Source organism: Macaca mulatta, chromosome 9 (genome assembly GCF_049350105.2).
Source record: "Macaca mulatta isolate MMU2019108-1 chromosome 9, T2T-MMU8v2.0, whole genome shotgun sequence".
In the NCBI taxonomy this organism is placed as follows: domain Eukaryota; kingdom Metazoa; phylum Chordata; class Mammalia; order Primates; family Cercopithecidae; genus Macaca; species Macaca mulatta.
In genome coordinates, this window is record NC_133414.1 from 70,408,149 (window position 1) to 70,432,845 (window position 24,697).

The 24,697-nt window shown below is 55.8% G+C and overlaps 1 protein-coding gene across 41 annotated transcripts in view; it reads right to left on the reverse strand.

Moving 5' to 3' along the window:
• The window catches only part of ZMIZ1 (zinc finger MIZ-type containing 1), a 244,518-nt gene that overhangs the window by 59,916 nt on the left and 159,905 nt on the right, over nucleotides 1-24,697 (reverse strand). For 4 of the 41 annotated variants that reach the window (XM_077946524.1, XM_077946516.1, XM_077946521.1 and 1 more), the window contains exon 1: nucleotides 11,406-11,462. The exons of 27 other annotated variants lie outside the window; for them this stretch is intronic. The gene's annotated coding sequence lies outside the window, so the exon portion shown is untranslated. Of the gene's footprint in view, nucleotides 1-10,627; nucleotides 10,910-11,303; nucleotides 11,463-19,426; nucleotides 19,559-24,697 lie in introns of those variants that run through there. 10 more of the 41 variants (XM_077946526.1, XM_077946518.1, XM_077946522.1 and 7 more) reach the window with 5 other exon arrangements.

Genomic DNA, 24,697 nt, shown 5'->3' on the forward strand with positions numbered 1-24,697 from the left:
CCACGGCACCCTGACTCTGCTTCTGTGCCCTGCACTGATGTCCCTAGAGGGAGCCAGGGCCTTGGGATGGTGGGCAATGACACCAGTCCACTCCCTGAACAGACAGGACCATCCACAGTACCCTGAAGCTCCACTTGGGGTTCTGGCCCTGAACTTCCCCAAGACTGGCCCTCAAACAGGCCACTCTGAGATGCACTGGGCCCTGAACAGGGGCGCCCTGGCTGCCTAATTAGGGGCTCAGCAGGGCTTGCTAAGAAGCGGCTGGAAAACCTTAGAAGTGGAACAATCACTCCTAATTGGAGTTCTAGGATTCACCTTAAGAAAACAGCCTCCTTCTCCCCCAGGGACTTTGTTTCTGAAGTATATACAAACAAGTGATAGTTACTCAACATTAAAAACAAAGTTGGCTGAAAATGAAAATTTAAGCTACAATTAAGTTTTCTGAACTTAATTGGGAAAACCCCAAGGGTGGGGTGCCTATGAGTGAGTATGTGCATGAGTATGTGTGTGAGTGTGCGTGTGTGTGCATGAGTGTGTGTGTGCATGTGCCTGTGTGTGCGGCCATGTGTGCAGGCCCATGCATCCACACAGGACATGATGGACACTGAGCAGATGGGTATCTTTGGGGTCACAGTCATCCTTCCTTTGCTCAGAAGCCTCTCACAAAGTCCTGGATCTAAGTGAGCCTCCTGTGTCTGGATTCCAAATTCCCCAGGGCACTGCCAGGGAAGTGCATACAGGACCTCGCCAGTCCCCTGGCGGACACTGAAACCTCGGAGTTGGAAGGTAGAAGGCCAGAGTTCAGGCCACACCTCCACCCGTCAGCTCCCCACACTCCCTGACCCTCAGTTCCCACCCTTTGCTGGGCACGGAGAAGTCACTGCATATGTGGAAGTGCTTTTCTGCACTCTGAAGCACTCTAGAAATGCCCAAGACAATCCAAGACGGCCCAGCACGGCAGGGAGGGACAGTGCAGGTACCTGCATGCCCCAAAGGGATTGGAATGTGTCAACACATTTACATCACCCAGTTCCCCATGTGCCCCTCCTATGTCACAGACACACTCCCAACACCCAGTGTGTTTGTAAGCCTGTACAAACTCACAAGTACACTACCTTATATCCAATAGCCATTCAACTTGCAAACGACCCTCACACGCCCTCGTGGACACAGGCGTGTTCAACTGCATGTTTACCTGATATATGCACACAGATGCAAAACCCAGGCAACATTTGCAAATGTCCTATCTTATATTTTTCTTCATCAACACACAACCTCTGCAACAGGCTCAGCCCTACTTCTCACCCAGATGCATGTCTGGCTCTGCACACCCAATGCCTTCCAGCTCTGTTATCTTAATTCTGGGACTTTAAGCTCCCAGAGGGGATGGGATGTGTCTTTTTTCACCTTTCCCACAGTGCCTGGACCAGACCCAGCTCTTCTTTTGTTCATTCACTCATTCCAAAATACATTACATGCATATGTGGCCTATCTGGACGCTCACCATACAAATTTGAGCGAGCTACAGTCATAGTCATGAACTTGAAGAAATGCCACACTCCTGCACATACCAAGGGCTGCAGTAAGTGCTGTAGTGGCGGTGCAGCGTACCTGGTAAGGGTCGCAGGTGTATGTGTTAGTAAGGGCACGGGCGGGGGGCTGTGCATCCAGGGTCCCCAGCAGATGCCTGCACACACTCACACACTCGGTGGGCAGCCTACGCAGTGAATCCTGTTGCTATAACAGGCCTGTGGGTGAGGGTGTCTCCGTTTTGCAGAAGTGGTAACTGAGTATGCTGCTAGGTGGCAGAAGGACATCTCAAGCACAAGATCACTTGGGTAGGACGAAAGCAAGGCTTCAGGTAGCAGGTGCCCAAGACCGGGGAGGTGTCCAGGGAAGTGAGTCTGGGCCAGGTCATTTCAGAGGCTGGTTTCTATTTAGGTAAGGGTCCAGGGGGTACCAAGATGAGGGTGTGGTGGACTACACACTCCTGGGAGAGAGGAGGGGACGACCAGGAAAGCCACACCTGGGAAGAAACCCCAGAGGAGAAATCTCCATCCCAAAGAATGTCACCTGAGGAGAAAGATCTTATCCAGGTCACTAAATGTATTTCTCTGAGAAGGTACAACACCATGCAAAGCTCTGAGAGGATTATGGGCCCCTGATCAGCCTGATGCTGGGAAGACTTAATTCTAGGCCGGGTGGGTACACGGGCCTGCAGGAGCCTGCCTCCTGAGGCCCACCTGCTGTCTATGGGTGCCCCTGGGCAGCAGCAGTCAAAGGAAGAGCAGGGTTCAGGGAGGGTGGAGGACCTACCTCCATTTCAAGGGCCAAAGCTGGCCTGGACAGAAGGAGCCAGAGCCTGAGCTTACAGTGGAAGCCAAGCGCTCGGCTCTTGCTCCCCGCCTGTCCTGATGCTGCTCCTGGGAGACCCACTGCCCGAGTGGCCTCCTGGAAGCCACTAAGGACCTAATGGTCGAGGCTGCCATGGTTCTAGTAAGGTGGGGGTGGGGCGTTTCTCTGTTTTAGGTGCTGCTGCCCTGACATCCTGGGACAATGGTTTCTGTCCTTTTTCCAGGGCATGCTGGGACTGCCCAGTAACTTTCTGAGCCTATTGTTGGCAAATCAAATGAAGACATACCTGTGGGTTACCCAAGCTTTCCCCCACTCTCTGCAGGGAAGACACAAGCCTTTGCTCTGCAAACACTGAGTGAGCCCTGAGCTTCTGGCCAAGAGCCCTGGGGCCCTGGCGGGAGGCAGGGGGACTGTTTGCTCCAAGATGTCTCAGGCTCTTGGGGAAGATGGGCATTCTGCATGTTCCACCAGTTCAGGGCTCAAGCTGGAGAAAAGGTACCCCCAACAGACGCATGGGGGAGGGGTTGGGAGCGTGTCTGGATAGGCTGGGATGCAATGGACAATTAAGAGACCCCGAAGCTGGGGAGCAGGAGGACAAGTGACCCAGAGGAACACGCCTCCCACAAACACGAGGAGAACCATGCAGAGCAGCAAGGGCAGCTCATGTTTACTCAGGGGCGATGAGATCCCAGCACTGTGCTCAAGGTGCTGGCTGGAATGAGCTCTTTAATCCTCCCACAGCCCTAGGGGATGAGTACTAGTCTCCAGTTCTACAGATGAGGAAACTGAGGCTTAGACAGAGTGAGAAGTCCCGGTGTGTGGAGAAGACAGGAGAGGAAGGGGACAGATGCTGAGAGCAAGCTCGGGAGGGGACCTTTGTGGGGTGAGGGCAACCCCACCTGGAAACCTCCCACTTCAGTTCAGTGCCCAGTCTTCACCTCCTCGATCTCTCCGATGGCCGCAAGTCCCCAGCAAGCCCCTTTTGGCCCCCCAGCTGCCTGTGCCTTCTCCCTGCACGTGGTCTGTTCCCCAGTACGGTCTTCCGGCCTTGCTCCTGAAGGCTGCTCTGTCTCCCAGTACCCATCCTGACACCAAGGACACCGCGGGTGTCAGGGCCTAGGGTTTGACAGGAAGCGGTGTGTTGGCTCCTGGGATCCTTCCCTAGCTCCCAGAATTTCCTCTCAGCGAGCGGTTCTCCAGGCACCCTTGGGGCACCTGGAAGCCATGGCTGGACTCACAGTCCTTATTCTGAGAGCCCACCCCGGCTGGACCCTAAGGGCCACCTCAACATGGCTCGACTCACAGACCCTCTGCCCAGAAACACAGGGGCTCACAGACGCTGACAAACTATACGTGGACCTCAAGGAAAAAGTCCTTGTGCAAATCACTGGCAGGCTTCAGAAGTCCAGGGTGCAGACTCTCATCACTCATTCCCCAAGAAGGAAATGAAAGTGGGCGCATGGGTGCCGGCCACGCTCACTTCCTCCAGAGCTGACACACGCTGGGACCTCCCCGATGGCTGCAGGAGGGACAGCCCTGCAGCTTCTCTCTGGGACAGACAAGTGGCAAGCACACTTGTGCACCTCTGTCCCCTGACCTTCTCAGGCTCTCCTGTTACAGTGGCCACGCCAGAGGCAGGGATAAGCCCCCAGATGGCACCACCCTCCACAGGGCACAGCAAGGTCTCCAGCTGCAACACAGGGCAAGGACAGGCAGGAGTACTGTACAGATGAGAAAACCAAGGCTCAGACAGAAGGGGGCTGGTGGTGGAGCTGGGTGGAGAGAACCCAACCTCTCGGGCTCAGGAACTCAAGGGGAACCAAACGCCCAGCTGGTTTTGGAACTAAGCCCATGCTGCGAGGGGATGAATCCACCTGGAGGGTGATGAAAGCTACCAGCTACTGAGAGGTTACTATGGACCAGACACCGACCTAAGCGCCTTTCAGCCCCATCTCATTTACTCCCTACCGCAACCCTGCCAGGCAGTGACAGGTAGCTCTACTGCACTGATCAGGAAACAGAGGCTCAGAGAACCTTGGTGACTTACTCATAAATGACAGATGTGGGTTTCATAATTACTTTCTGACACTGTCTTGGGAAGGACACTGGGTGGCCCCATTTTAAGAGCCCCAGGGGGTTGGGCGGGGAGGTCCCCCATGCATCGAGGGGGAGAGGAGCAGTCACCAAAGCTGCCAACAGGGTAGGCCCACGGGCTACAGAGTGACCACTTCAGGCACAGCACTGCCAACAGATCTTTCTACCACCATGGGAACGTTCCACTGCTGCACTGTCCAACCCGGTAGCCACTAGCCCCATGGGGCTACTGAGAGCTTGAAATGTGGCTATTGTGACTGAGGAACTGAAAACTTAATTTAATTTTACTAATGTACATTTAAATATACGTGTGGCTGCTATACTGGTCAGCACAGTAAATCCCACGCTGCTCCTTACAAGCAGGGACCCCAAGAAAGGCAGGCACCCCTCATGTCACACAGACAACTTAGGGAGCCAGAGCTGGGCCAAGACCTCGAGCCTCTCAATTCCTGCTTGGGTGACCAGGGCTGCCATGTCCCTATGCTCTGGGCTGGCCATTTGACAGATATTTACGCAGCACCCAGCGTGGATGCAAGTCACGGACCGCCTGTCCCTCAACTCAGTGTAGTGGGCTGACACCCAGGTGGGCAAGGGATGACAGGAAGCTACTGATGTATGCCACTGGGTCCTGGATGTGCACAGGAGCTAAGGACCACAAGGAGGCAGTGGCCCTGGGCACTGGGTGTAGGGAACCAGGGAAAGCTTTCTGGGCCATGGCATTAGAGCTGGGCCTGGAAGCAGCAGAAGTGAGAGGCAGGAAAAAGGGCTCCTTGGGCTTCCTTTTTCCTTCCTCTCTGAAACATGCCCCCCGTTTTTTCACAGTCCTGCCTCCCACACACAGGGGTTGAACCAGACCTTGCTAAATCATCTGCGCACAATGAAGCTGCCATCAGATCATAAGCTCTTGGGAGGCAGACAGGGAGCTGGTAAATCACTAGTGTCTCAGGCTCTGACCCAGGGAGCAGGGATTCAATATTGAAGCCCTGGGAGGGTGGGAGACCAACTCTGCAAGCCCAGAGGCTACCCGCTGGCACCCATCCACTCCAGTCCCAGCCCCAGGGAAATGCACACATTGATTCAAAGTCTCCTGGGCCTGGCTAGAATCCCCAGAGGGACTAGGGAGAGACTCCACAAACAGGACGGCCTCTCTTTTCCAGGAGAGCAGAAGGCTGCTGTGGGGAGGTCTGGACAAGCTCCATCCAGTTCCCGGAGCTCCTCAGAAGGCAGAGCTGGCTGCCCTTGCCCCCCACCACGGGCAACCACAAAACAGGAACCCTGAAACAAGACGAGGCTTTCCATTGCGTCAGCAGGGGCAGGGACATTCCCACAGCAGGACGCCGACCTCGCACTACTCCCAACTTCCATGCCCGATTCCTGCCTGCTACTCAGCAACAGCCTTGCTCCTAGAAGCAGGAGGAGTCCCAGTGCCTCTGAGGCTCCAAAGCCTTTGATGGCTCCCCACTGCCCTGAAGGTGTTGCAGCAGCCTTGCTCAACCTCTCCTCAAGTTCCTATTAACCTCCCCCATGTCACCTGGAGGGACATCCTCCTTTCTCTTCAAGCGCCATACCTCTCCTGGTTTCCAAGCCTTTGCAGCTCCTAGTCCTCCCACCCAACAGTCCTTTCTCATCCTGCTCATTTCCAAAATCAAGCTCCACCTGGGAAGTGTTTCAGGCCGCTCCAGCCCTAAAGTCACCATTTTCCCCTCTTCCTTCTACAGCTCTTAGGGTGTAGAGCATAGGCCTCTGTTCATTTAATTCTCTCTTGCCATACTGCACCCTAATATTTCCCACTGCACCCCCCGACGTGGGTGGTGGCACCCAAAGACATGGCCCACGCTTCTTTCTCACTTTCCTCTCTCCCCAGCTCTCCGGCACAGGACTGGTATTGAGACCCTGGAGTGGAGTCTACCTTTTAGAGATGAGACAAAGATGAGGCAGAGATGAGACACTCAGGCCCCCAGAGGGGAAGTGACTTGCCAAAGGTCACACACTAATTTGGCACCAGACTATAGATAATATCGCTTCAGGGCTAGGCGTTGGGAGCCATGATTCTACCAACAGCATCAGAATTATCTGGGGAGCTTTACAAGCCAAATCACAGGGGCCGGGCCTCCCCTCAGACCCAACAACTCTCAGGGTGGTTTGGGAGCCTCAGTCTCAGAAAACGTGAGTGTCCTGGCTAAATCCCCTGTTCTCCATTCACCCAATACACACAAAGCAGCCCCACTGCCCCGGGCCAGGCACTTGTAACACCTGGCCTCACACTACGGGGCTGGGGGGGCGGGGGGAGCAGTTGGGGAACCCAGCAGGGTCTCTGGGGCTTGGAGAAGCCCCAGGATGGCTCTAAGGAGAAGTCAGGGCCATGGCTGGGGCTACCGAGAGGGAGGAAAAGGGTCATACTTCCTGAGCCTGGCCAGGCAGGGGGGCAGCAGACTGCCTGGCCGGCCCACCCAGGGGTCCTCACCCAGTACTCTAGGTGATGGGGGCAGCTCCCAGCTCTGTGCATCAGTTTGAAAGGGCACACAGCTCAGCAGGTCTTGGGGAACAAGGACACTGTGGGCCTCCCCCGAGGGACTCACTGAGTCCTGGAAGGTGTTGCAGCAGCCTCGCTCAACCTCTCCTCAAGTTCCTATTAACCTCCTCGTTAACAGGAAAGGCCTCGTCGGTGCCCCGCCCCTGACCATTTTCTCCCTCTGGAGGACTGGAAACCTGGGAGTGTCGCCAAAGGTCCTCGCATCCCTACGCTGCCCTGATGGGCCTTGAGGAACCCTCTTTCCGGTGTGCGGGGATTCCTGCAGAAAGCCACCGCATTTTCAGACCTCCCACTTCAGTCAGGTCAGGGCCATGGGAGCTGGAGGCGGCAGAGGCCTGCTGCTGGGGGAGCGGGCACCTCAGGACCCAGGGACAAGGCCACGGGAAGCTAACTCTCACCTCAGGGCTGGAGCAGGAAACCAGGCAGCAGGCACAATGAAATCATAAACCACACGTTCGCACTGGGAGACTGGGATTTGCAGTGGGCCGGGAGAGGGCACTGGTCCCATCCCCGGACTCTCCTGCCATGTGACCTTGGGGCAGGAAGTCCCTTTGGCCCTCCGGCCAGTGGGCTGGCCTTCCTTCCCTGCCTGTGGTGTCTGGCCAGGGAGCTCCCTGGGAAGCTGCAAGTGCTTTGAGGGTGGGGGCCTTGTTTTTCCCTGAGCAGGCTCCCTCGTGAGGCAGCTGCTGCTCTGCCAGGCCCTGGGAGAGTTTCCTCCCGCAGCCGAGGCTTGGGGAAGGAGGGCGAGTGAGGCCCAGCAGATGCTCCGTGACATGGTGTGGTGGGGCAAGAGCAAGGGTGAGGTGCACTCTGTACCAGTCAAAGGTCCCGAAATCCTTCTCCCCGCTGGGCTCGGGCCTGTACCCCTCTCTCTGAGGTGGTGCCAAGGATCCCAGCCACAGGCCCCACTGAGGAGTTCCTTCCCCGCGGAGGGGCCAGCCTCTCCCGAGGGACCCATGCCGCATTGCTCAAGGTAAACACCTCCCTTGCCCAGAGAGCCTCGCGCCCGCTCCTTCCAGCTCTGCCAGCACAGAACTCTCTGTTCCTGAGGACCCGAGGCTGAGCTGGCGCTCCCGCCCGATCGATGGATGACTTCACAGGGACTGACGCCTACCGGCACCAAGACTGTCCCTCAGGGAGGTCTGAGGCTGCTCCTGGGACTGCTGCCCACTCGTGCCCCCTGGCTGACCTCTGCTGGATGACAGAGTGCTGGCCGAGGGGTTGGAGACCTGGGACTCATGCCACCCTCTTGCTGGATGATCTTGGGCAAAAGTGAACCTCAGTTTGCTCCCGTGTTAAATGGGAACGCCTGGCTGGCCTACTCCTTCCCCGCAGGAGGCTGCCACAAAACAAATGCTAGGGAAACAGGAGGTCTCTTTATCTAACAGACCCGCCTACACTGTTAAACTCATGGGCTCTGAGCTAGTGTCCTCACTGCTCCTCCGTCTTAAGTTGAGCCTCCTTGCCAGCGCTGTCTGTCGTCCATGGAGCTTCCCGTTGTCGTGGACATGTTCTAGAGTCTGAGTTGCCCAACAAGGCAGCTACCAGTCTTTGGTGGCTACTGAGCGCTTGAAGTGTGGTTAGTGTCAAGGATAAGCGGAACTCATCCCTTTAATTAATTTAAATTCACAAACAGCCACATGTGGCCAGTGGCTACTGTACTGAATGGCGCCATCTTAGACCCAGCTCAATCACTCGTTACTCCCTGGGGCAACATTCAGGAAGCCCCAGGGGGGACTTCCACAGAACCTCTGTGGAAGCACCATTCTCCCTCTAGCTGCCTGACTCCAGACTAGGGACTCATCTCAGAGTTCCCAGGGACTGCATGGACTGGGTGCTCAACAAATGCAGACTGAGATCTGGAAGTGCTCTTTCAATTCCTCTGCCCCCCTCACTCCAATGGGGAAAACACACCCAACCAGCCTTCCACTCGTGCCATCATCATTCAGCAGCCACTGGGCACCCACCATCCGCTAGGCACCACAGTTGGCACTGGGGCATACAGTGATGAGAAATACGTGGTCCCTGCTTTCAGGGAGCCCACTGGCAGTCAAGGTCTTGCTCCTGTTGGAGCCAAGCCTGGCCTCCTACATCCCCAACTGGATGATCTCGGGCACATCAGTTTTCCCATCTGAAACTGGGGCTCACAAGTCCCTGAGCGCACAGGCTGTGATGAGAACCAAGAAGCATGAGAGAGGCGCAAGGGCTGTGAGCCAGGGGAGGGCTGTGTAGGGCAGTGGAGGCAGTCTTATGAAGCGAGGTGTAAACTCTGTGCAGGCTGTGCTTCCGGTAAAGACCTAGATTCTCACCAAAGCACCGCCGTTTGGTGGTTTCTCACTAAGGAAGTTCAGGGTAAAAATAGCTCAAGAGGGGACTTGAATCCAACTAGTTGGAGGGTAGTCACTGCCTGGCTTACACACAAAAAAGGGGAACAGGATTGTTAGGAGCCACGTGGACCCCAAGACTCACCCCTCTGTCCAATCCCTGGGACAGGGCCTTTCCTCCATAGCGGACGGGAGATAAGCTTCAGGTCCAGAGCCCCATAACTGGGGAAGCCGGAGCCCCCATGTCACATCTGGGGTCACCCTGATTTCAGGATGGCACGGCCTTTTCACCCCAACTCACTCCTCAGTCTGATTTCTCAGCCCGATTTCTGTGGCCACTCTCAAGGATGGGCCAATGAGAAGCACACTGGCACCAACTCCATGCCACCTGCCACACAAAGCCTTCCTGCTGGAAGAGCCATCAGCCCTGCTCAGCACTCATCTGGCAGTCTCGCCTGATGGTCAAGGGCAAAGGGCCTGGGTCCCCACTATAGGAATGATAGTCTCCTGAAGCCCGTCTAAAGAAGTGCCAGCTGACCTCTCCTAGTTTCCCCCTAGAGGGCTTCTGGACCCAGGAACTGGTACCTATCTGGTGCCCACGGCACCATGGCTTGGCTTCTAAGACACCAATACCAAAACCACATGCTCAGAACCCCAGTCAGCCACCTCTTAGCCCCTATCAAGGGGCCCTCTCTCCAAGGTCTTGTACAAGGTCCTCACAGCCAGGCACCTCCTGAAAGGCTGCTTCCTGCCCTCTGGTGCAAATCCACCTCTCTCCTCCAGCCAGTTTGCCAGCAAACACTTCTCAGAAGTCTATTCTGCACCCACCACCTTTGCGAAGGGCACCCTGCCGCAATGGTGGCATCACCAGTGCCCGTGGGGTCTCTAGGCGCTGGCGGCCTCAGGGCTGCATTCTGACAAAGGAGCAGCTTGAAGTCGAGGACCCTCAGGCACTGCCTCCGAAGGCATCCTGGCCGATTCTTATTTTTGCAGCAGGAGCCGACTGAGCACAGAGCCTCGTAAAATGTCTGCTGGAGAGCCAACACTTCACCTTCAGGGAGCTGGTGGGGGCGCACTCTGTCCCCTGGCCCCAAAGAGAAATGAAGGCCCCGTCTGTGGGCACACAAAACCGGTCCGGTGCACGCCGGTGCCACTCTCGCCGCCAAGCCTGGGGCTGACACCATGCAGCACACGGCGCTACCCACAATGCACCGGCCCTCCTCTGTCACACACAGGCACGCACACTCACCCCCGCGCCCGGAGGGAGCCCAGGGCCCGGCCCGTGGCGCCCAGGCGCCGACCCCTCCGGCCCCGCACTTACCTAGAAGTTGCACCGGTCGCGGTCCCGCCCTGGCGCCCGCAGGCGCTTGGGGCCCAGCCGGCGGCGGCCGCGGCGAGCGACTCCGGGTAGGATTCAGCCGGCGCCGAACAAAGGCTGCGCGCAGGCAGCGGGCGCCGCCTGCATCCCCGCTCCGCGCCCGGGCGGCGGCGGCGGCGGCGCGGGGGCCCGGGCGGGTCCGGCGCCCGCTCGCTCCGCGCTGCCCGCTCCGAGGGCGCTCCGGCTCCCGCGCTCCCGCTCGCTGCTGCCCGCCACCGCCGCCGCCGTCCGGCTACCGCACCGCACACATCAATTATTCATCGCCCGTCTCCAGCTTCCCGGGCGAAGCCAATCACAGGCGGAGGCTCCGCTAATGGGGCCGCCGCCGCCGCCGCCGCCGCCGAGGAGGCAGCCAGCCGCGCGCCCGGGCGCAAGCGACAGCCCTCCAGGGATGGGGATGGGCCGGGGGCGCGCGGGGGGCGGGGGCGCACGGGGCGCGCCGGAGAAACTTCCCACGGCCCGCGCTCTGCGCCGAGCTCGCGGACCCTGCGGGCGTGACCACCCACCCTGCGTGTGCCCGCGTGGGGCTGGGGGCTCCGGGGCAGGCCAGGCCAGCCAAGGCGGGGGGAGGGGAGGGAGGAGGAGGAGGAGACCGGAGGAAGATGAAAGGCGAGCAGACCTGCCTTGGCGTCTCCAGGGAGCCCCGGCTCGCGCGCGCCCTCCCCGCCCCGCGAGCCTCGCCGTCCGCACCCCCGCCCCCCAGCCCGCCGCCCGCACTCACTCGCGCGCGCAGACCGTCAGCCCAGCCACTTCGCTGCGAGGGAGCGCGAGCGAGTATGAATCGGAGGCAGCTCACATTTCAAACTTGCACGCAGGGGTGGTGCTGGTGCACGCCGCTGCCGAGCGAACGCACGACCCGACGAGCAGCGCTCCAGCCTGCGGGCGGGGGCGGCGACCAGGCCCCTTTCCTTCCCCCACCTAGGCAATTAATTGGAAGCAACACTTGTGCGAGTGGGGCTCCAGGAGCGCTGTCGCCCGAGGAGGCCGCCGGGAAGGCGCAGGCGGTGGATGACTTCGGGTGTCTCCCGCCCCCCAGCGAATCCTCCCAAGTGGGCATGCTAATGAGGGTCCACGGCGGGGAGGGGGTGGAGGAGGGAGCTGAACTGGAGGGGGCCTCGGCCGGGGTGGGGGAGGGGATGGAAGGGCGGGGCTGGGAATCCAGATTAAATCTCGGTTTAAAGGATTTTCGGAACGGGCTATGGGGTGGAGAAGGTAGGCGGCCCGGCATCTTACTTCCCTGACCCTGGGTGCCCTGACACCCCCGGGATTCCCCGAGCGAGGGGCCCAGGACAGGGTGAACACGCGCACGTACGCTCCGGCTCCCCGACTTAGGGGAGTTCCTGTGACCAGGAGCTGGCGGCAGGAGGGAAGCCGGGGGCGGCTGCGCGCGGCCCTGCCCCGCCCCGGGAGCTGCTGCCTTCCTGACATTGCATCCTGTGGTGGCCGAGGCCTTTTCCTTCCAGCCAGTCTGTCGCAAGGGCTCCGGCCTTTGAGCGCTTGCTCACCCCCCACCCCTGTGCCCCTTAGACACCCCTGGAAGCCCACCTGCTGTCTCACCTCCAGAGATTTTCGCCCCTCCCTTTTTCGTGGGCACTCCCTGTCATCATTCCCCCCTCGGGAGAAACTGCATTTTATAGTTCCCTCCCCCAGTCCCACCCACCTGTCCGTGAAAGTTGCTTATATGGTGACCTAACTGCCCCAGTTAGGAAGGTAAGTGAGGCCCCATCGTTCATCCCCAAAGAAGGGCAGCTATTGACTGTCTTTAAAATGTCCTCTGTATTGCACTGCTGTGCCCTGCTGCCCTGGCCAACACTGGGAGCTGACCAGGTTCACTGGCCTTTGAGGTGGCATCTCCTGACTCCATCCCCTCTTCTCAGCCTCAGCCTCTGGCTGGCCCCTAAACCTTCCTGCCGGCCCTGGAAGTGGCTGAGACAAATCACTTATCTAGAAATTATGTTCTTGCTCCTTGTTTGACATAAATCCTTAGCAGGCTCTAATCCCACCCACTGCCACTTGAAATATCACTTTCAGGATGGCATTTGGAAATGCAGTTGTCATGGGCTTTCCCTCCAAGGAGCTGGTTAAATGGATTAATTCGTACTTCATAACTTGCGCCTTGTGGACATGAACTAGCTTCCTGCAAGGGAAATTAATTGGTATCCCCTTACTGGCAGGCCAACCCCAGGGCAGCCAGGGCTTCGAAGGACTTCCCTTCAGCTTTGCACAAAGTCCAGGCTCTGCTCCTTCTCACCTCCATCTTATCTCCTTGTAAGGCTTCTTTGGGGACAGTCATTTACTCACTGAGACATCCATTGGGGCCCTGCCCTCCCAAGCAGCACCGCAGGCAGGGGTCCAGTGAAGACTCGCCCATCTCCCCACTGCAGATCCTCCAGATGACTGACCTACTCTAAAGCCCACTGCTCAGCAAGTGACACCCAGAAAACAGATGGGGTGGGACAATATGGCTCAAGTGTTCCAAGAGAACACTTAGGATGTACCTAAGATCTGGTTTCTACCGTTAATCTGGTTTTACACAGTGTCAGCGCTTGGACCTCCATTATCCAGAATCCAAAGAGCCACTATCTGAAATAACCAGAACACACCCCCTTCCCCATTCTGTGCAATGACAGTTCACTATTCTAATCTGATCCTTAGTGCTTTCTGAGCCACCAAAGACCCGCATGTTTGGGACTTCCAAATTCATTTTTGAAATATCCTGTATATGTTGGTACCATGTGGCCAGCCCCAGAAGCTGAGTTCAGCAAAACCACTTTGGTAGGTTGAGCCAGAATTTGGACTGGAATTGAGCAGAGGTTTGCACCAGAGGGACACAGACCTGGTGGCACCGCTCAGGAAACTTTAATAAGACAACCTGCCAGTCTCCCTACCCCATCTCCCTGTTCTTCCAGGGACCCACTCTGGGAAGTCATAGAGTGGGGCTGGAGAAGAGAATTAATATACGCTCCTCTGGCTGGAGACCACAGGTTTTAGACTTTCCCCAGGTAAGCAAAAAAAAAAAAAAAAAAGATAAATACTCTTCACTAGATTTACGTAATTAGGAAAACAAATTGTTTTCAAGCATCTATTCACCAGACTGCACGGGAGGCCTCCAGGCCAACGCCGGGGTTTTCAGATGCTAATTTCAAGGCTCTCTCGGCCCATTTGGTTAGCAAACTCTTTCTAGTTACAAGCCTCGGGTCTACAGAAATATGGGCACTCCAACTAGTCTCTGCTTCAGAGGCCTTTCTCCACTTGTTCTGAGTTCCAACTCCACTTCTCCTACTTCCAAAGATTTGCTCAAAAGCCTGGGGCCCAAAGCAGCCCGCTCCACCCCCCTGATAAGGATCTACAGCAAAGAGGCCACAGACAAAGGCGCTCTCCACCTCAGCTCGCAGGCACTCGGTGAGCTCTCTGAGTGACCTCAGCAAGGGGGGCATAGCCCTGGGGGAATGACTTGGGAGAGAGAAGAGAGAGAGAAGAAAGGAAGAAGAAAGGGCGAGTTGCAGCCCCCGCGCTGCGGCTCCTTGATGAATGCCCGCCAGCGCTAGGGAGGCCTGACGCGGGGATCAATAGCGGGTGGCTTTTCTCGCGGGTGTTTGAACTCCTCCTGCCGTGGGCCCTGGCGAGGAGAAGCCGACGATAAATCACGGCGCTTCAGTGGGGAAGGCGGTGGTAGCTTGTTCGGGAGAGCAAGGGGAGGGAGGATGCTTTACCCAGCTGAAGGAGCCTGCCATGCAGAACCCACCTCTGCAAGACCAACTGGTTGGGGTTGGGGTGGGGGCGGGAGGGGACCCTTTCAGTCTAGCTGGCGACACAGAGGGGCCTTCTCCAGGGCTCCCCTGTTCACCCCCAGAGGGATGGGCCTCTTGGATCCTGTCCCAGCATTGCCCAGTAAAAAGAGTCAAGCCACCTAGAATGTAGGTCACCCAGGGGTCAAAGTGGCTCTGGGCTGGGTCACCTCCTGTATAAGGCTTTGTATAGTGGGAGGGCTGGGGGCTGAGAGGCCACTAGCAAGGAAAGACCAGCATACAAAAGCTAAGCTCCCTCTGACCGCGGAGAGGGAGAACAATGAAGCCAGGGACGGCTCTGCTGGGCGCCGGGTTCTGAGCCACAGAGCTCTTCTTCAGGCAGGGTCTGCTGATTCAGCAGAGCTGAGCAAGGATCCTATGACTCGGAGATGTCACCCATGCGGGCGTAGGCACTCTGAGGGAGGGTGAGGTGGACAAGGAGGCCCCAGCCACGTGTTCATGTGAGAATGACAGGCATGAGCTCAGGCCCTGGGAGCTGCCGGGGCCATCCACCTTCACATCCCTGGTCCTTCTCAGGACTCATGGGAGTGCAGGGCACAGAGTGGGCATTTGGGGACCTGGCCATGGAGCATCTGTCACACAGCCAGCTCAGTTGCCCAAGGAAGGCTCAAACAGCAGCCCTGGGCATGAGACAACTCAGGGCCTCTGCCTCCAGAGACCCCCTCCTGGGGCTTCTGACCATCTCCAAGGGGTCAGGGAACAAACTTTCATGTGTCTTTATGACACTGTTCTCTCTGTCCCCCCTCCCTTTCCTCCCTTGTCCTGGTCAACCTCCTCAAGTCTTCACTTAGTCTTTAAGATGAAAGGCACAGTTGCAGTTGAGCTCCTGGCCAATGCAGGCGTCCCCACCAGACCTCAGAACCCTACCCGTGTCCACACACGGGGTCACAGAGCTAGGGGCCCCAGCAGGATCCTGGCCTCTGCTCTCCTGGTATAATATGCAGCTCGCAGTTACTGAGAGCCTGCTGGTTGGCAGGCTCACTTCCAGGCATTTTCCAAGTATTAACAATCCTCACTACCAGTCCTTTCTGATAGGGGCTATTTCCACTGTACAGAAACTAAAACAGAGGCGCAGGGAGGTTTAGACAACTTGCCCAAGGGTTTAAACGACTTGGCAATCCAGTTCAAAAGTATGCAGTGATAACCATCACATATTCCCAAGGTGGGACTCTAGGATCCAGAGAAGGAAGGTGACCTCCAGGTCACACAGCCAATTAGAGCTGTGATGAGAGCTCATGTCCCCAACTCTGTTTTATATTCTTTCCCTCATACCACATTACAAATACTGAAATATTTCCTGCTTCATGTGTTTCTTTTTAGAATTTAGCATCTATGCATTTGGAAGCATTCGTGTGACATTTCGAGTTTGCTGGGGCTCCACCTGAGTGGAGGACAGGGGCACGATGCACAGCGAGACCTCCATGCCTCTCAGCCTCCTGCCACTGCACCCCGCTCCCCTTCCTGGGTATACCCTCCAGCAGGGTCACTTATCCTGGACCCAGGCTGCATTCCCAGAAGTCTGCATTTGGCTTCCACCCAAATCCTATAATCATTTCATTTTGAAAACAATACCAACCCATGCCCCACACCTCCACTCAGGACCTCCGAGAAGTTCTATAAGGGCGGGGTTACTGGGGTTCCAGGAAAGCATACTACCAGGCTGGAGAAGACAGGATTCTGAGGGGAGGGGACCCATGAACCAGACACAAAATGGGCATTCAGAGGAGCCTGCTCAGCCCTGGGCTACCAAGGTAGGTGGGGAGCCTGGTAGGGCTTGGGGCTGCCCTCAGGGCTGGGGTGGAGACAGGAAGGAACTGGCCATGCTCTCCTGGCTAACAGAGGGGCTGCGGAGGGAAGGGAGGAGCCTGGATTTGGAGGCTGAGGCTCCGGAGTTCTGACTAGTTGGTGGCCCTGACGAGCTGTCAGGCTTTCTGAGCCTCGACCTCCTCCTTTGTAAAATGAGGGTGAGACCACCTAACACCAGGTTCTAGGAAAGACCAACCGAGAAGCCATCGTGTTAGAGTGAACTGGGTCCCCACAAAAAATGTTGAAGTCCTAGCCCCCAGAAGCTGTGAATGTGACTTTATTTGGAAGGAAGTAGGGCCTTTGCAGATGACCACGTTAAGATGAGGTCATTAGGGTGGGCCCTAATCCAACAGAACTGATGTCCTTATAAAAAGAAGTTTAGACACAGAGACATGCACGCAGGGACAATGCCGCGTGAAGACTGAAGTTATGCTGCCACAAGCCAAGAAACTACCAGAAGCAAGGAGAGAACCCTGGATAAGATCCTTCCCTAGAGCCTTCTGAGGGACCTTGGCCCCACTGACACCTTCCTCTGGGCTTTTAGGTCTCCAGAACTGTGACAGAGTGAATCGCTATTGTGTAAGCCACCAGCTGTGTGGCACTTTGTTATGGCAGCCTTAGCAAACGACAACAGACGATCCTGTTAAAACCTAAGTCACAAAACATTCTTCGCTGAAGACCCTTCCTCGTGATGCTCTGCCTCCATTGGTGTAAAATGCAAGTCCTTGTGGCTGAGCCCCCACGTGACCCAGCCTCCAGCCTCCATCATCTCTCTAACCTCATTTCCCTCCAGTCCCCCTCGGCTTACTCTGGTCCAGCCTCGCTGCCCTTCTAGCTGTGAATGCACCCGATGCACCTCCAGGGGTTCTGCCAGGAATGCTCTTCTCCAGGTGGCCCCGGCTCCATCCCCACATCCCTGCCTCCTGCAGGCTTTCCCGTTAACCGGGAAGCCGCCTCCACCATGCTGACCACAACTAAGCCCCTCCTGACATGCCTGTGAGTCTCCTGACGTGGCTTTCTCCTTAGCATTTACAGCTGGTGTATTTCAATTATTTACCTTGTTTAACGCTGTCTCCCTCACTAAAAGGCAAGCTCCATGTCAACTGGGACTTTCATCTGTTTTGGATGTGTTATATTGACAGTATCTAAAATATGCCAGGCAGATGCTTGATAAATATTAGCTGTATGAATGAAACAAGGACCAGCTGCCTGAATGAATGAGTGAACCAAGAAATGATTGAATGCACAGCAAACAATCACAGCCTCTAAGGGTGTGTGGTGGCCCTGCTGCCCTGCTCAGAGCCTAGGTCTCCAACCTGCTTCCTAGAACCTGGGTTGTTTCTCAGGGGCAGGCAGCCTGTTCAGACAGGAAGCTCAGGCTGGTTAACAAAGGGGCTGCCGGAGGTGGTGGGGAGCCTGCCACCCAGGTCTCTAATGAATCTTCCCATTGATTTCTGGAGTCGCCTCTGAAGGGAAGGGAAGGCAAAGGCAGCTCGAATGTCCGTGCCTCAGCAGTCCTGGGGTTTCATTGCTTCTCCCAGGACACAGCTTTGATGGGGGCTTCCGGATGGCCCCAGGGTTGGACTGACATAAGCTCCCTGCAGTTGGAAATGCAATTTGCCTTCCTGCTGGACTGTCTGTCTGCCTGCCTGGCTGTGCAGCACACCTCCCTGTCTGGGCTGGAGCAGCCAAATTCCATTCCTGATGCTTCCCAGACAAAGGCTCACAAGGTAGCTGAGCACAAAGCTTCCATTTTGCAGAGGAAGGAAGTGAGGCTCGCTTTGGGAAAAGACTTGGGGCCACTCACACACTCTGGCTCAGGCTGCAGGACCAGGCAGGGCTGCAATACCAGGTGTCCCAGCCACCATCAGACCCATTGTGCCTGGAAACCATGTGTGGCCTATTCCTTCCAACCCCTTTCTTGACAGAGCCTCTACCTATCCATTTGGAATCGCCAGCTCAATCGACATCTGAGTAAAGAGGCCCTTGTTTCCCTCTTCAAATGAGGAAACTGAGGTTCAAAGAGGGGGTGGTGACTGCCTCCAGTCACATGGCAAATTAGGTGTAGACCCAGGACTAGAACCCCAGACTCCTGGCTTGTTCCTGGGCCCCAAGCTGTCTCTCCTGGTACTGTATTCCTGCCAACTGTAGCGTCCAGGGGATGCCCTGCAAACTGTAAAGCCCTAGGCAGATATGCTTTTCTAAAGGACTCTTGTCCATCAGTTGCCTCTTTTTCCCAGCACAGTGTGGGATTCTGATGGGATGGGTCCACCCTACTCGGTACCTCCTACTCACAGGGAGGTCAGGGCTAGATCTGGACTTGTTGGCTCTTTCCTTCCCCTACTGTGGGAGTCACGTGCATCCTGAAGATGGGTGGGGGAACCTGATTTGGGCTCAAAAGAAGGAAGGAATTTCTGACAGTCAGGGCTGCCAGGGAGTAGCAAGGAGCAGCCTGTCACCTGAGGCGTATGAGCTGAGGATGGAGAATTACAGAAAGGACCCTGTACTGGTGGGCTTATGGCTTCTGAGGTCTGCTGTGGGGTGCTAGGAGAGGTAAAAGGAGAGGAAAGGTGGTTGAGAAGCAAGCCCCAGTACCTCGGTGTGCTCTGGGCAGTAATTGCGCAGTTTTAGGAACCTCTCAAGTCCATGAAAGTTTGCCAGGAGTCCTTCATCACCTGGTGTGACCTTCCTGCCTTCCTTTCACCATCACTCTGTGTGAGAGGAGGTTCTCTGGGCGCCTGCTCCTTTCCAACGCCTTGTTCCTGGTCCATGGCAGACGAGGGGAGCCAGCGGCTTCCTTCATTCCCCAGTGTGGTCCCAGGTATCCCCCACCTCCAGGGGCTCTGGACATGAGCTGACAGGCTGCATAGGAATGTCGGGGGGAAATCCAAAGGTGGCCGCCAGGGCAGGGCAAGGAGTGGGAGGCCTGATGTTGAAATCAGGACCTGCAGAGCTGAGCTCGCAGAAGTGCGTGCTCCTTGGCCCAGGAGGCCAAGTCCCCAACTGAGACAGATGCTACCCAGAAAGGGGCTTGGGAGCTTGCTGTGTGACCAGGTGCAGGTCACTGTCCCTCTCTGGACCCTAATCCCCTCTCCCCAAATAAAGACATCTAGTGTAGATGCCATACCTCTCTTTGCTGCCGGGGGCGCTGGCCTCCCCAAGTGTGGCTGGGTAGGCTCCAAGAAGAAACGTCATTATTGAACTGACTTCTGCTAATTCCTTGTAAAGGCCGGAGTAGGCTGACAGGTGGGCCAGGCAAGAGGTCTACAACACACATCATTTTGTCAAGGCAAAGACGCTGGTTCCAAGGTAGCAGGCCCTCTATGGTTCCATTCTCCTACATTTATTTGCGGTTTATCTGTTAAGTACATTTATCCATTAAATATGTTAAATGTTTCTTGCATGACTAATGGATATTCACCAAGTTACTCCACAGTGGTGGGATGTCAGCTTTACTTTCTTTATAATTTTCTGTATTCCTTGATTGTCCTATACATAGTATGTACTATTTTTGTACTTACAAGAAAAATTCCATAAAACCACTTTCATTTCAGAATGAAATCCAAAGTTAAGACTTTTTTCCTGGGAAAGGTGCTGTGTACCATCCTCAGAACTGGTAAGTCAAGAGTCAAGCATAAAACAGCCACGTCACCATCTGAGCTTCCGAGGCCCAGGGAAGGGCGTGGGCACGAGGCACTGCCGGGGAGTCACCTCTGCTTCTCTCCCTCCACACACGGCACATTTCCACCCCAGCAAACTCGTGTGCTGGCAACTGCACCAGCCTCCAAACTGTGTTCTCTGCCTCTAGCACCCAGGTCGCTCCTCTACCTGCTGAGGCAAATCTGACGACATCATCCCTTGTCTAAAACCTTCCTTTCGCTCCTCAGGGGTGTCAAGATCAAGTTCAAGCTTTTTAGATTGGCATTCAAGGCCTCAAATGATGTGGTCCATAGAAGTGTCATGCCTGGTCTCCAGGAGGGCCATCTTGCCGCCCTTGGCCTGGGTTGCTCGCGCCTGATTCCCCCGGCAAGTCCCTTAAAGACATATATACACTCTGGTTTGCCCAACTCCACTGGAGCCCCTGCTCTCCCAAAAGATCCATATGCTGATCAAAGTGTTGGGCAGCAGCTGGGTGCCAGCCTGCAGCTAGGATGGGAAACTGCCACAAATCCAGGGGTGGCAGAGGGCAGCTGAGGCCCGCCCCCACCTCCCTACCAATCTGGGCTTTTCCAGGGAATGAGGAGTCAGGTCCCTGCTGATGAATTTGAAAGGGAGGGTGAGCCGCAGGCCAGCAGTCTGGGGTGAAGCTCTCCAGGAAGGGAAAAAAAATCAGGCATGGTGATCTCAGCCCTGGGGATGCCATGGTTTGGGGTTGCTGTGGTCTGAGTGTTTGTGCCCCTGTAAGTTAACGTGTTGAAATCTAATCCATTGTGATGGTATGAGGAGCTGGGGCCTTTGGGAGAGGATTAGGTCATCAGGAATACACCTTCATGAATGGGACCAGTGCCTTATGAAAGAGGCTTGAGGGCGCTCTTTGCACCTTGTGCCATGTGAGGACACGGCCAGAAGGTGCCATCTACGGCGAGCACGCCCTCACTGGACATCAAATCTGCCAGAGCCTTGATCTTGCCTCCACAACGGGGAGTGATCAATTGCTATTGTTTATAAGTTACCCAGTCAAAGGTATTTTGCTATAGCAGCCTGAACAGACTAAGGCAGGGGCCAAGCAACGCTGCCTGTTCCCTGCCTCAGTTTCCCCAGCTGCAATGCAGGCAGTATTCTGGGAGGCACAGTGGGAAGATCCAGCCCTGGGAACCAAGCCAGTGCTTCTGCTGCTCCCCCTCAACATGGGGAGCCCACGCCCCCCTTGGGCCCCAGACAAACCTGGGAGTGTGGTATGTAATTGAATTTGGCCTAATTACCTAATTGCACTGAGGAACAACCAGTACTGACAGAGGCCTTGGTGGCGTGGGGTGGGGGGCCTGGGGCTGGAAGTCAGGAGCCAAGAGGCAGCCTCCAGATTCCCCAGACATTCGTGGAGCCAGTACTGGGCATCAGTACTTCATATCACTTAGCCCCTTGGATGCTTGGAACCCCGGGGACAGGTGGTGCTGTTCCCATTCCACAGATGAGGAAATGGAGGCTCAAAGTGGCACAACTTGCACAGGGACACTAACTCAGAAGAAGCAGGAGGGGGTGTAGCTCACATTCCTTCTGCACCTGCATCTTAACATTTTCGTAAAGCTGAAAGGGAGAGGATGTACATGCAGTATTTTGCCCAGTGTCTAAAACATGGTAACTTCTTAATTGATTTGCAGTAGTAGTAGGATGATGTTAGGGTTTCACATAAGGGGATGGTGGCAATAATAGCAGGAGTAATGCCAGCCTTGCCCCTGGTACGGTGAGGGATACTGGGAAGACTGCATCCCCACCCTGTGCCAGTCTCTTTTCAGGTTAAACTGGGGCTTGGGCTAGGTGATCCTCAAAGCCCTCTACACTCTGACATTCATGTCAGAGAGGAACAGTAACAATAATGTTACCTATGAATTATTATGTACCTTGTGATCTCCAAAAAGACAGTCTTCCTGCTTCCCCTTTCCTGTCCAACACACAGTATCCTTCCCATACCAGCCATCTTCCTCCCATAAGTGATTTTTGCGGGGTTGCAGGGGTACTACCCACTCACCTATTCTGTCTTAGTCACTGGGATGTAGCAAACAAGACACTGAGTTTTCACTACAGGCAGAGCACAGTTTTCCCTTATATCCTCCCATTTAATCCTCAATGCAAACAGCACCGAGCGAGGGTTACAGTTAGCCCCGTTTCCTGATGCAACAGCTGAGGCTCAGAGAGGTTAAGTCAGTTCCTTAAAGTCACACAGCTCTAAAGCAGGAGAGCAGGAGGCAAGCTCAAGGTGGCCAACCTCCACTAGATTCTCCAGAAACTGACCCTCCTCCCATCAGTCAGGGGTCCATTGTTCCTCAAATGATTTCAGCCCAATGCCTCCCGAGATCCAGCCTCAGCCTCACTGGACTGGCTGGCTGCACAGGAGTGGTCAATAGCATTAAAAACACTAGGCATGGCCGGGCGCGGTGGCTCACGCCTGTAATCCCAGCACTTTGGGAGGCTGAGGTGGTGGGTGGATCACCTGAGGTCAGGAGTTTGAGACCAGCTTGGCCAACATTGTGAAACCCCATCTCTACTAAAAATTGTATTTTAGCCCTGTGTGGTGGTGTGTGCTTGTAATTCCAGCTACTTGGGAGACGGAGATAGATTTACTTGAACCCAGGAGGCAGAGGTTGCAGTGAGCCAAGATCGTGCCACTGCACTCCAGCATGGGTGACAGAGCGAGACTCCGTCTCAAAACAAACAAAAAACACCAGGCTTCCTAGGCTGGGCGTGGTGGCTCACACCTGTAATCCCAGCACTTTGGGAGGCTGAGGCAGGCGGATCACCTGAGTTCAGGAGTTCAAGACCAGCCTGGTCAACAAAGTGAAACCCCATCTCTACTAAAAATACAAAAATTAGCCATGGTGGCGGTTGCCTGCAAGCCCACCTGTAAGGCAAGAGAATGGCTTGAACGTGGGAGGCGGAAGTTGCAGTGACCTGAGATCGCGCCATTGCACTCCAGCCTGGGTGACAAGAGTGAAACTGTCTCAAAACGAAAACAAAAACAACAACAAAAAAACTCCAAGCTTCTTGCAGAATCACAAGTGCTGGCAGTTCTGGGTGTGTGTCATGCATGGCCTCAGGTGGCCCCTGTGTAGCAGCTGTCCCCTTGGTGGGGCTCGGCACTCTGGTGCCCCTGATCACTTCCGTATCTTCAGTGAGATGCCATCTTTGTGTCACCTGCCTAGCTGTGTGGACGTGTGACTCTGACACAGAGCAAAGGCACCCCAGGAGGAGGCACAGGACCGGAACCTCAAAAGCTAGCCTAGGTCCAAGCAGGGCATGAGTGTCCCCAGAGGAGGGGTCCACACCCTTGGACTTGACCCATGGGGCCACTTTGGCACCTGTGCCCTCCTTCTTTAGCGGGGCAGTGTCTTTCTTCTCTTTTGTTCTTCTCCTCCCACAGTTCTTTCCATTTGGAGAGGGAGGAGAACCAGGCACAGAGGCCCTGTCTCCAGGGTATGACACTCAGATCTCTCCCTGGAGACCACTGGGACACCTGCGCATCCTCGAGCTTCCACACGGGTGGACAATCAAGCACAGGCATCACCTCCACCGCATCCAGTGCGCTTCAGAGCGCTGGCTTCCTGGCTTCCCCAGGGAGCTCAACAGCGCACCACTTTCCCGCCGTCTGTGCAGGGAGGAGTTCCCATTTTCTCTCTTCCGAGACCCTTTTGAACAGACATGGGCCCTGCACACAGGAGGGCCCCTCGCCTCCAGGAAGACGCTTAATTGGGAGGAAGTGATTCTAAACATCTGGGGCGCACATCTGAGAGTGGGCTTAAGACCACACGGAGCCTGGAGGAAATGGGAATGTATGCAATGATGTCACTTCCTTGGCTGAGGGTCCTCAGGAGGGGGCAGAGCTAAACAACAGCAGGCATTTCTGGGGGCGTGGCCCAGGGCTGGAGCAGGGCAGCAGCCCGTGAGCAGGCAGCCGGTCACCTAGAGCGGATGCTGCAGATGACCCTGGCAGAGCCGAGCAGCAGGACCCATGGTGCACGGAGCAGTGGTCCCAAAGGGAAAGGGGAGAGACAAAGGAAATGGGGGAGAGAGGGAGAGGAGAAGAAAGGAGACAGAGGGAGAGTGAAAGAGAGGAAGGAGAAAGCGGGGCAAGGAGAGAGAGAGAAAGAGCCAAAAGGACAGAGGCAGAGAACTGTTTTGCTCAGCCGGAGCCTCCCGGGGCAACCCAAGGAGGAGGGCAGCATCCCCACACAGGGTGCAATCAGCCAGTTCTGATCCTGGCTCAGTCCCTCCCTAGCTGTGTGACCCTGGGCATGGGACTAAACCTCTCTGAGCCTCAGTTTCTGCATCTGGAAAAAAAGCACAGGGGATTCCTGTTGCGGGCTGTTTTAAATCAAGGGGCTCACCTATGTAAACTGATGGCAGATGACTGTCCCCTCACTGTCGCAACCCAGTCCAGGTTGGAAACTTCCTGCTGGAAGTGGCTGGTCCCGACTCTCTGCTTCCCCACCCCACAGCGTGGTTCTGTGTTGTGGGTATGTTGACACCATCTTTTCCTAAGCATGTCCCTGCCAGGTCTGGGTCTGTGAGCTCCTTGGGAGTACAGGGTCCCCTAAGTACGGATCACAGAGTCTGCACATAATAGCTACCCATGAGCTCACGCTGAAGGGGTGAATTTAGCTTATCCTGTGCGCTGAAACGTCATTATAATTATGTGCCTGTCTGAAAGGCAGATTGCTAATGTTTCCCCCCAGTAATTCCTGTT